Genomic DNA, 13,250 nt, shown 5'->3' with positions numbered 1-13,250 from the left:
TCTACAGTTTATAGAAAGTGATGGAATTTACACAAGTGAACCTGTAATCATAAATGGCTCTAAACCTAGAAGGCTGATGACTGGACTGGCAGGCTTCTTGAACTGTGCATCACAACCAGTATTTGGATTTCTTGTATGCTGGTATGCATGCCTTGGGGTGCAGATTTGGATAAAAATGTTTGAAATGTTTAATTAGATGGTTTGGGGTGGCTTCCTGAATGGAGAACTTCAACCTCTGTCACTAAGACATAGATTAAAATTAATTCACATGTACAAACTGAAGACAAATGATAATATGTGCATTTCTATCATCATGAGTAGCAACATTAAATTTTGCAAATTGACACAATTTTGGAAATGCAGGTTAGAAGAGATTCTTTGTATCCTGGTTTGGCATGGCACACTCAATAAGAACCATACTGCTGAAAATGAAAATTAATCTTGAATCTCTTCACTTACAGCAAATTGTGTGTGTGTGTGTGTGTGTGTGTGTGTGTGTGTGGTGTGTGTGTATTCCCCCCAAACCTAACTTGGTAAACATTATGGATTTTATTCTCTCTGAACCAATAGACATTAACTGATTATATTAACTACTCAAATTCAGCCATAGTCCCACTGAATATTCCTCATCTAAAGACTGAACTTTAAATTTAACCTCCAGCAGCTTGTATATAAAACTGTAAGGGAGAAAAATGGTTACTATATACAATGAAGACATACATACAACCAGCAAAAATAAAATATGCAAGTCTATTATAGTTGTCATTTCTGTAATTGACCACAAGATCATAAACAATATCAATTGCTTCCTACTTCCACTAATTATTCTCCAATTCTTTACCCTCAGCCAGAGCCTCAGCTTGTCAGATTTCTTTACTGATGTGGAATTTCATTTACAGAGAGTTTGAGTCCTCAACTACCCTTTTTTTGGCATTGTATTTTTTGCATTAACATTCACTATTGAGCATCAAATACAGAGACGCATCAGAAAATTCACTGGGTTAGAGATATAGTTCAGTGGCAAACCAGTTTCTTTTTATCAATCAAGATCAAATCAAGATCAATCTCTCTAGCTAATAGAGTAATTGTCTTATTTTGTGGGAGGACAGGGGCTGTTGGTTAGGCAGCATCAAGAGCCCAAGGTAACCAGGTGACTGTCTTGTCTCCCCATGCAGTAGAAACATTTTTGTGTCTTTGGGTAGAGGCATTCCCCCCGTGGGAACTAAGACTTCTAAACCAACAGAGTTCCAAGTTTCCAGGACAAAAAGCAAAAATTTTGTGAGTAGGTTGTGTGGTGTAACAGTGGGATTTGCCCCTCTGCTTCCACATCTCAATTCCTGGAGCCATACATAATGGCCTCTGATTTAAACCATGCACTTTATCCTGTAAATCCCATTCTTTCAGGGCATTTTCTCTCAAGTGGCACCATAACTGAGTCTTCAGTAAGTCTTATATTTTGGCAAGCCCTTCAACTTTTAATTAGGTGAGCTGCTTCCAGGTGATGGGATAAGTTAATTTCATAGACATAAGTACATGGCTTCTCTTACTTTGCAAATAAATTATTTTATCATATGCTATGCTGTACAGAATGCCATGATGGTAGAGAAGGCATTTTTTGAATCAATAGGTAGTAGTTCTGAAAAAAGCATTATGGCAAGGGAAGACACTCCACTGAGGACCAATCTCTGTTCCCCTCACAATGAAAGAGATCTACTATACTCATCATTGTGCCACAGTGGCTGACTGGGGCCTCTGCTGACTGGGGTCTCTGGGGTTTGTGCTATGTCTGTGGATGAATGTTGGTCACTGCTCTTGGCTGAGTTCCAATTAACCAGGTCAGCCTTGGTGAAGGTAAGTCCATGCATAGCTTCCATACCTGTCATGATGGCCACTTTGTTCATGGACCCTTGTGGAAGCACTGGGTGGCTGTTACAAGAGGCTGACTGATATTTACTCAGCATGTCATTTTACCCACCTGGCTATTAAAAGCCTCCTCTGCATTGACTGTCATTTGGTAGACATTCTTGTAGAGTACAAATATGGACCACAGTCTGTAAAAACTGTATTTTGTAATCCATTTTGTAAAATCATAACTGTTTATTGGAGCAACTCAAGACAGGTTTTTGACTACCAGAGTTAGAATTCGTCCCGTTATGTGGATTCAGCAATACTCTAGTAGCTTGCCCATCTAGTTTCTCAATTATCCACTACCAAATATGGCTAAGAAAGCCTGATTGCTGATGTCTTCCTGCTGTCCCCCTACTAACACATTTTTTAAATTCTGAAGGGATGGGCATACTTTCTGGGCTCTCTCATGAAACATAATTGGGCAGTAAATATGTAGGTCACACATAACAAATCCAGTCCATCAATTCAATTATCTCCCAAGTCTTTGAGTTCTCTTCTCCACGACATTTCAGGGAAGCTCTGGAATCTCAATCGTATTAAATGTAGATTACCATTGCATTCGAGTTTCGGTAAATCTGTTAGAGCTACCCACAACTGCAGAAGCTAAAAAACATAAATCTAAAGTCTCTAGTAAGCGCATCATATCAAAGAAATTCAGCCAAAGCTAGTGTTATATTTTGCCATCTTTGTTCTAAGACCCTTAGAAATGTTCCCACACAGTTTCTACAGATTTTTGCTGATATGTATTAGAAAAGTCCTGCAATCCCTTCACAATGTAAGCTATCCTTTCCTGGGCTGTTGTGTGTTCACTGTCTCCTTCAGCTTGGTGATATCTCATGTAGCCATAGGTCTAGTAGCAACAGGAAGTGGCTGTGGTATGTCTTGAGGAGGTTATGGTGTCATCCCCTGGTGAAGTTATCACAGGTTTTTCATGGAGAGGAAGGCTAGTTTCCTTAAATCTTGGAGAGCAAGTTACTTCCACTGATAAGAGAAGCACAAAATGACTTATGTGGCCCAAATTACCAGTTGTTGTTGTTGCTGTTTTTCTGAGCTCAGCCATATGTCCAAATTCTAAGATTCAGGATCTCATTATTTTCCAATCAATGTTCTAACGTTCACATGAGACAACTGACGAGACTGTGAATTCAACTGTTACTGTAATTCAGCAACCTGTAAACTAAGTTTCATGTTTGATTTTTGGCAATATTCTGAGGCTACAGAAAATTAGACAAATTTTAGGGCCATTATGGAAGCTCTGTAGTTCTCAAACTGTGAGTTAAGCTGAGTGCTAAGGTACCTAAAATTATCTTTTTCCTTCCTTAGGTACTCAGGTACAATCAAAATTAGCCACATCACACCACAGTCTTTGAAGTTGCCATTATTATCATCATTGTCAACTGGACTCTAGCCACTTGAGCTCCCAAGGCACTCACTACAGTTCAAATTTCATGGCAATCTACCACTGATTATAATTTGATTGATTCTGATATCCCTGCATGCCATAAATTACCAGCATCCCATCTTCTATTGGCAAAGAGCTCAACTTTGTGCTCAAGTTGAAGGGCAAAACCAAACCAATTTCAAAACCCCATCTGTGCAGGTCTATAACCTGGGACAACTCTCCCTCTCGATACCAATTCTGTATCAGTCAGGGTGGCCAAACAAAAAGTTGAAATTGCAATTGTAATTTAACAGGAAAAGTTTAATATAAACCATTATTATCTATAGCAGGTAAGTAACTATACAGGAGTAAAGAAAACTAAGGAACATCCTAGGCTGAGGGAGAGTACCCAAGAGAAGAACAAATTTGGAAGGAGGGCCCCACTCCAAGTCTGGAGTTCAGATCTTGTTGGAGAAGATACAGTTGCAGCTGACTGGATGGTGAAGAATTGCATTCGTGTTCCTGGGCCAGAACTGGTTCACAATCACAGGGCAAACAGGAAATGCTCTTCTAGGATACAGGTTGGCGAAGACTGGTGGGTAGTATGTGCATGGAGTTAGAGCATGGGGAGCTCACTTACCTGCACGATGGTGTGAGACCTGCGGTACAGTACACAATGTCTCACGAGGGCCATGAGAAAGAATCTCCTGGGGTGTAAGTGGGTTGAGGAAGGGGAGCATTGGGGGTATCAGTAGCTCACTTATTGGCTGGATGGCATGAAGCCTGGAGAACATGTGTTCACCTTGGAAAGGTCTCAGAAAGCAGACTACCAGGATAGGGCTGATATTTCAAACTCGCCTCAGGCACACAATTGGGCAGAGCACTCCTGGCTGTCTCCATCAAACATGCCACTGTCTGCCATGCAGTGAGAAAAAAACACAAATGGAGCCAAGAAGAGGAGTCGTCCCATCCTCGTTCACTGTCCCTCCACTCCCCTCTCCTGACAAAGCTTAACACCATGCTCACAGAAAAGTAAAATGCTTGAAGGGTCAAGCTCCATTATTACAAAGCAGGTAACAAGGATGAATTTGGAACTGAGAATAAATTAATGAGTGACACAGTTAGTCATATACTGTTGTACTGAAAAGAAAAATCATTATAATTGTTTAGTTCAAGAGAATACCTAAAACCTAGGCCAAAAACGTTAAACCCAGAATCCTCTCAAATTTTCAAACTAAGCTATTTGCAAAACGCTGCCTGTAAAAAAACAGCTGATGAAATAGACAGTCAGACAAATTTCCTTTCTTCTTTGTTAGGGGAAAATTGTCTACATTTCAAAATACTTGTAAATGCCTTCTAATTCTTGTGCTGTGACATTACCTTCAGTCAAACCTGAAGTGTTTTTTTGTTTGTGTTTTGGGGTGTGACTGTATAAATCTATGCATTTCATACAGAGAAGAAAGAAGGCTTGATCACAGACAAGGAAACCTTTGATTCCATGCTAATTTCCTGATTACCAATGTGGTCTGATCACTTGCTGACCTCTGTAACCCCTGGACACATGTATAAATATATCAATTGCCTCTCAAATTTGTGTTTATAATGATATACATTTCACAAACTGATGGGAAATGGTGGTTCTATGACTAGCTGGTGAGGAAGATATTTTGGGGAAAGGAGAAAGCTTTCTCCCCTTCAGTCTACTCCTCTATTTTACTAATGGATAAGATGAAATTGAGAGTCATAGAATTGGGGTCTGATGTAGGCTGGGGAGGGTGACTAGGCTGACAGACTAATGTAATTATTCCAGTTTTGTTCAAGACATTTCCCTTAGGAAATACATCACGATGCACATTTGGTCTTTATCAAATACTTTTTAAACACTTTAAATGACTAAATTTTTAAGAAATTTTTAGAAATAAGAAAAATATTCTTGTGAGAAATGTTTATCACAGATGCAAAAATGAATACCAACATATCAGTTATAAGAGCTTTCACCTGTATTGTATCCTTTAGTCCTGAACAACCCCGAGTAACAGATGTATTATATTCCTATTTTAGAGATGAGAAAACTGAGGTTCAGGCAGGTTAAATGACTTACCCAAGTTAGTAGGTGCAGAACTCAGTCAAAAAGCCAGGTTTACTTCCTTTGAGGCTAATATGTTTTTTTCTCTTTTTTTGGCTTCTTTTTGTTGTATTTTTGTAGTTGGTGGTGGTGGTAGTGGGTTTTTTTATTTTTTATTTCAACTTAATTTAAGTTCCATGTGCAGGATGTGCAGATTTGTTACATACATAAACATGCGCCATGGTGGTTTGCTGTACAGATCATCCCATTACCTAGGATTTTTTCCTCTTAATAACAATAAATCTTATTAAAATTTCATCACCTTAATAAAATCTTCTCAGAATCTACAGAGGGAAACTAAATCAATGATGGAGGATACTGGAACAAATAAGACCTATAGTAGGAGAGGGGTTTGTAGTTATTTAGGTAATTAATTGATTGCCTATTTTACCCAACATATTCTAACAACTCTATGTTTCCTTGTTTTTTCTTTCCTTCGGTTGGAAAAATCTAAGTACATAATGCCCCAAAATACAATTTCTCTCACAATATTTATGGCCTCTTTCCTTCTGTGTAGTTTTATCATTGTAACAGGGTCAGCTTCAATTTGCCATATGGAAACTTAATTGAAAATGAGTGGATAATTCAGTCCACTAAAAGGTCAGTCCTGTAAGGAGAGAAAAATAGGTCAACTTAATAATTTAGCATCATATAAGATTTATTGCCTTTCTTATTTTCTACACATTTATACTAGGCTTTCATGAGTACTGGCTGTGACTTTGAGAACTGCAAAAATCTTGCTTTTCAACTGTTCTATAGAGTAAACTGCTGAAGAACTCCGAGGCTATCTGCTTTTCTTCTAGGAAAATGTTAATTAAATTTGATGGTATCATTAAGAATAATATTAGTTGAAAAAGGCATTATTATGGATAACCCTAATATATTTAAAAAGTTTTAATGAAGACTGGTGTTTTTGTGAGTTTCCTCCCTGTTTTAGTTGTATAATATTGATTTAGAAAAAATCTTACACATTATCAACTCCCGTGATTTACAACTTTTAAAGAAATGTTTTTCCAGCAACAGATACCTTAAAAGCAAAAATTGGAGACCCAGTGCCTTGAATGCCCCCTCCACATCCTCTTCATCCCCTCAAACAATCGCTAAGGAGTTTTTACACACACACACACACACGCGCACACACACACACCTCCAGTCCCCAGGCTTCAAGAAACAGCTCTAAAATCATGAAGTGATTCAGACGAGGAAAAGTACAGGGATGTGAAAGCCTGAAAATCAGTTTTGTGACTGGCAGAAAGGAGCACGGGGCATAGACTGAATGCTTAAACTGCCATTCCTTGGACTACACTGCAGTGACTCCATCAAAGTGTACTATTTAGGGGCACAAAGTTACTTTAATATTGTCAAAACTATCTCACTTTAAGAAAACGTTGCAGAATCACCTTGCCTGAAGAACGAAACCTGTTAATTGGATGGCCATCTGCTCAGGGCCAGAAAATAGCTATCAACTCTTCAGAACTTGCTTCCTCCCCTGTGTCAACAACATTCTCCATCTCACCTGCTTTTATATAGATGCCATTTAGATGAGGCTTCCAAGTAATTCTTCACTGAAGAATCTTATTTTGATTGGGAGATGGGTCCACCAGACTTATAACTTATTTTAAATAGCCAACTTATTACAGATAATGTGCTGGCAATAAGTCGCATTCATTTAAGGTAGAAGATTTGATGAGTTGTGACGGTTTGAACCACCACCATTGTCATAAGGCAGAGCACTTCCATCACCCCGAAAAGACTCTTTGGGCTCCTTTGTACTTCCTTCTTCCATTTGTTCACAATCCCAGACAATCCTTGGTCTGCTCTCTGCCACTATGGATCAGTTTGCATGTTCTAGAATTTCATACACTCTGAAGTCTTTTGTGTCTAGTTTTTTTTTTGTTTTTTGTTTTTTTTTATCCATGTTGACCGTTGTTCTGCTTTTCCCACAGAGAAGTATTTCATTGTGGTATGGATATACCACATCAGGTTTATCAATTCAATTGTTAATGGGCATTTGGCTTGCTTATAGTTTGGGGTCATTACTAATAAAGCTGCCTAAACAGTCATGTACACTTAAGTGTTTGTCTGAACAAGTGTTTCATTACTCTCCTGTAAGTATCTAGGAGTAGAATGACTGGGTTGTATGGTAGATGTATGCTTATCACATTAAAAAAAAAAGAAAAAGAAAAAAACCTCTCAAATGTTTTCCATGTTTGTATTCTCATCAGTGGTATATGAGCATTCTAAATTTTTGCCAGCAGCTTGGTATTGTCAGTCTTTTTAATTTTGACAAGTCTAACGGGTATCAGTTTTTTATGATGGTTTAAGTCATAATTTCCTCAATTACTGAATGATGTTAAGCATCTTCATGCATTTGCTGGTTATTTATACCTCTCATTTTTTGGCGTGTCTGTTCAACTCTTTAATTGAGTTGGATGTCTTCTTGTTATTAAGTTGTAGGAGTTCTTTATAAACTTATGATACAACTTCCTATTTTAGGTATATATTTTGTGAATCTTTTCTCTCTCAGAGTCCTTGCCATTTACTCCATGGAACCACTGAAGGTTCTTATAACACATTTTGGAGAGAGACTATGTTGATGGCAAAGTAAAAAGAGTTAACAGTACATTATTCCAAAATAAAATTTCAAAAGATGCATTATTCACTTAGTAGTGATTGTCTTCTCCTCAGCCCAGGTTGTAAACCATGTACTTCACAGCCTTATTCTTTTTATCTGAAGAGCCGTGTATTAAAGTTAATGTACTGGGCTTTTGTTGACACAAATATCCCTGCTGTTTTAGTATCTAGTTTAACACACACACTCATGTACATACATACACACACACACACAGACACACACACACACACAATGCAATTAAATGACCCCAAAGTCATAATTGCCTGTTAAGTATTTGTCTTATTCTATAAATCGATCTTTTTTCAGATGTGGAAATACCTGCTTAATAATAGTCACGTCAGCCCACAAAACAGCCCCGAACATTTATTAGAAAAACGAAGCAGAGTCAGCTCATCCCCAGCTTGAGATGCTGAGCATCCAGTTGAACCCAGAAGAGATTTTACAACCAACTGATACAGCCCTGAAAATGGAGTTTTCCACTGGTAACGCTGAGAGACCCTTGAGTATAGAGCCAGGCACTGCAGTGATAAACATCTGACATTTTCATTTGCAAGTATTCATGTTTCATTTTAGATAATGTTCCCCCTATTTACTTCTTCAGCAGCAATGCATCAAATATCCTACAGTGTAATCCTTCTCTCAGCACTTATCAATGAACTATGAAATAGTATTAAATAGAATTAATTAGAAGTTTTAATGAATCATGTCTGTCCTCATTTATTATACAATGTAATTTTCAAGGAGTGATTAATTACAAGTTACAGATGAGTGAATGGTTAATGTAGTTTGTTAACCTTACTAAGAAGCGACGGTACACAGCAAGCTGCTTCTCCTCTGTTTATTAGCACGTGGTTATGTACCACCATCAGTTTAAGCGAATGAAAAGGTTTTAGTAACTTTCCAATTAATGTGCACTGTAAGCTAATAATTTACTCCCTGGTTTTCTTTCCTGTGCATCATGTGAACACTATGTATTCATAGTGGGATTCAAATGTAGAATTTCGCCATCTTCATTTTGGTGTGTTTCTATATAGCTATTATTTTGCAGCTATGATGTCTACCTGTGCTGCAGAATTATTTTAAGTAGATCCCATTTAATACAAGGTGGCTTGTTTGAAATGAATCTCCCTGCATAGTTCCTTGAAGAATATACCAATTTACCATATCATTACATCATTATCTAAAAAATGGCAGCTGGCTGCCCTTCATTTTCAATTTTCTTACATATACCTTTCAGAAGTCAAATAATGTCCATGCTGACAAAATCTAGTGGCCAAATGCAAAGTAATTCAGTGGACAGAAAGTTGAGATGGGAGTATGGGAATTCCAAAAGCATTTTTGCCTCACCAACAGACACACAAAAGACCATGGAGTCCTTGGGGATGAGTCACCATCTTACAACATCTTAGTCTCTGCTCCCTCCATATTACAACCAATTACTATGGTTCTTGCAGGTGCACATTTTTGCTGTTCAAAGCAGAAACTGAGTTTTCTGAAGCTAGGGGAGTTAGATAGCTCTTTGGAGGTCCAGATAACCTTATAAAAAATAATCATACTTATATTATATGATACATAGCAATTTTTAATTTTTTACAGATATTATCTCACTAAATCTATTTAAAACTCCCACGAGTGAAGGAACTATTATTATAAGACAGTATCTGACTTATTCAGGCTCCGCTGGCAGTGAATGGATAGACAAGCAAAACATCCATTAATTCAACAAATATTATTGAGTACAACTGTAGTCTGACTGTTTTTGTTCCCCTACCCCAAATTCATGTTAAAACTTAATCAAGGTGATGATATTTTTTTAAAAAGTGGGACCTTTGGGAGGTGATTAGGCCATAAAGGTAGAGGCAGAAATTTGTGCTTTTATTTAAAAAACCCTAGAGAACAAGCCAGTTCTTTCAACTATTTGAGGACACAGTGAGAAGGTGCCATCTGTGAAGAAGAAAGAGATCTCTCACCAACAGTGAATATGCTGTTGCTTTGATCTTGGACTTCCCAACCTCTAGAAGGATAAGAAATAAATTTCCATTGTCTATAAGTTACCCAGTCCAAGGTATTTTGTTATAGTAGCTCAGATGCACTAAGACAAGCAGCTAATATGAGGAACCTGCTATTTTGCAGGGAACTGAGGTTATAGTCTGGATGTATTAGTCCATTTTTATGCTGCTGATAAAGACATACCTGAGACTGGGCAATTTACAAAAGAAAGGTTTATTGGACTCACAGTTCCACGTGCCTGGGGAGACCTCACAATCATAGTGGAAGGTGAAAGGTAAGTCTTATATGGCAGCATACAAGAAAAGAGAGCTTGTGCAGGGAAACTTCTCTTTTTAAAACCATCAGATCTCGTGAGACTTATTCACTATCATGAGAACAACATGGGAAAGACTCACCCCCATGATTCAATTACCTCCCACTAGGTCCCTCCCACAACATGTGGGAATTCAAGATGAGATTTCAGGTGGGGACACAGTCAAACCACATCACCGGATGTGACAAAGTCCTTTCCATCATGACCCTTAGATACCAGTAGGGGAAGCAATAAATAAATAGAGACAGTGATAAGTCCTGTAAAGAAAATAAAAAAGAAAGAGGCTAGAGACAAACTGGAGATGAGGGAAGTTATTTTAGACAAGGTGGTCAGAGAAAGCATCTTTGCTTTTTTTGACAAAAAGAAAGAGAAGAGATGTCATATTGTATCAACTGACTGATGAAAAGCAATCAGCTATGTAAAGAGGACATTCTAGGCAGAGAGAACAGCAAAAAATGCAAAGGTCATAGCCTTTGGTGTGTTTGAGGAAGGGCAAGAGACTGATGTAGCTGGAGAGAAATGAAGTTGAAGAGATAGCCAAGGACGAGATTGTGTAGTTCCTTCGGAGGTCCTGGAAAAGACTTTCAATGTAAATTCAAGAGATAACGGATGCTGACAGGGCTTTTCCAATCCAATTCTACCCGGAACTTTTAGGACATGTGAAGTAGAAGATAATGTGCTAGAACATCAAGTAGTATTTTAGTTCTCATTTCTCATTATAAGGAAGAAAAGCAAAAACAAACAAACAAAAAAGTTTCCCCTAGAGCCTAGAATTTGAAGCTATTAGTATAAAAGTATACTTATAATGTCCTGTCTTCATTAGGGGACTCATCTTTCAGACAAGCAATGCTCTTTGAAGTCAAGGGCTATGTGTTATGTACTTTTTGTTCTGTACCGCACACAAATCAATGTCTTAGGTTTCCAATCAGTGCTTTGTGAAATGAACTGAATAGTCTGATATCTACTGCTCTGTCTAACTCAAGTCTGCAAAATCCTGATAGGAGATGCCGTGGTATTCGAAATCGCTGTAACAGAACAGAAGGACCCAGAAAGAAGCCCTCACAAGCACTTGGCTTCACAGTGCCTGTGCTATAGATCCAGGCATCCAATTTGTCCGTAGTGGGGTATTGCTAATCCCTGAAGCAAGTGTGTAATAATGCAGTTATTTTGCAATGCATTCTCTTTTTTAAATCTACATTTTTCCCTCCGACTTCTCCAAGTAAAACTATAAGGGGTCACTTATGCTAATCCTCTAAGGAATGCTGAAGAAAATCCTTTTCTACTTCTCTAATCAGACTCTGAGAGGTGACAAACTCAGATTAGTGAGCAACATCATTTTTTGATACAGGAGTTGAATTTTACCCAGAAATCTCAACTATAAGCTCCTAAGACAGAAACTTTTTTTATTAAGGATTTTTTTTTAAATGATCCATATCAAAGTGCATGCCTGTGTAATCACAAAAGCCAATTTGCTCTAGAATGCTGCATGAAGTAATGGTGTCATCTGAAATGCTAATGAATCTTTGCTGACTTCACCATGGCCCAATTTGACAGGAAGGTGGGAGTCCCAGTGAATGAGTCACTGCAAATACAGAAGCTCAAATGGTAACAGTTATTTATTGTTCATATGACTTAGCACATTAAAAAATTTTGTAAATCCTTGTTATATAAATCACTTGTAAATTCATAGACTGAGAAGAGAAAAAATTGTCCACAAGATGTTGGAGCTGAGATAATTTTTCTGTTTTTCAGTCTTTATAATATGTTAATCTGTATGTCCAATATGATAGTCCTAACCATGTGTAGCTAATGTCCATTTTGTGTTGCTATAAAGGAATACCTGAGGCCGGGTAATATATTTTAAAAAGAGGTTTATTTGGCTCACAGGTCTGCAGGCTGTACAAGCATGGTGCCAGTATCTACTGGGCTTCTGTTTAGGGCCTCATGTAGCTTTTACTGGTGGCAGAAGGAAAGAAGAGCCAGCTTGTCACATGGTGAGAGGGGGAGCGAGAAAGAGGGGAGGAGGTGCCAAGTTCTTATTAGCAATCAGTTCTCTCAGAAACACTAGAGTGAGAATTCACACATTACTGTGTGGAGGGTACAAAACCATTCATGGGAAATCCATCCCCACGACCCAGATACCTCCCATTAGGCTCCACCACCAACATTGGGGATCACATTTCAACATGAGATTTGGAGGGGACAAGTATCGAACCCATATCAGCTAGTGAGCACTTTACTGTGGCTAGTCGAATGGAGAAACGGAATTTTAATTGTACTTAATTTCATTAATTTAAATCTAACAACATATGCCCAGTTTCATGATTGTAAAACTGTAGATATGTTTGGAACAGCTTGGTTATGTGAATCTACTTTATTCCACCATTCAGCAGACATTTATTGAGACCTATTCTGTCTGACTACTAAACCTTCCAGTTACTAATTCAAGCAAGATTTAATCTCTGCCTTGGAATTGCTTAAAGCCTAGGAGGAAGACAGAGAGATAAACAAATAATTACACACAGATTAAGCGTGGTTTATGAACACAGGCTATGAAACAAGATTCTGGCCTTGGCTTTGAGGAGTTTACACAGTAGATGACAAGACTTAAAGAGAAGAAAGAATTTTCAAAATCAAAAGATATTATGCAAACTCTAGACCATATGCTGCATTATCAAACATTATTAAGTTTCTCAGAAGTTATAATGTTAGAATGGAAGTTTGAGGAGAAATTTCACTAGTCGGTTCATAATTTAATTTTTTAATAGACCTTATATTTTAGAACAGTTTTTAGGTTGACAGCAAAATCGAGTAGAAAGTACGAGAATTCGCCCTCTGCCTCCATTCCCCTGTGGTGGAATGGTACATGTGTTACAAT

The 13,250-nt window shown here is 37.9% G+C and overlaps 1 long non-coding RNA gene across 1 annotated transcript in view; it reads left to right on the top strand.

The window, feature by feature from the left end:
* Nucleotides 1-12,723, top strand: part of LOC110740449 — a 216,273-nt gene extending 203,550 nt beyond the window's left edge. The window contains exon 4 of the long non-coding RNA XR_002517671.2: nt 8,356-12,723. This is a non-coding gene — a long non-coding RNA (uncharacterized LOC110740449). The remainder of the gene's footprint in view (nt 1-8,355) is intronic.
* The last annotated feature ends 527 nt before the right edge of the window (nt 12,724-13,250 follow it).

Source organism: Papio anubis, chromosome 13 (genome assembly GCF_008728515.1).
Source record: "Papio anubis isolate 15944 chromosome 13, Panubis1.0, whole genome shotgun sequence".
In the NCBI taxonomy this organism is placed as follows: domain Eukaryota; kingdom Metazoa; phylum Chordata; class Mammalia; order Primates; family Cercopithecidae; genus Papio; species Papio anubis.
This window is presented reverse-complemented; position numbering and strand designations above follow the sequence as displayed.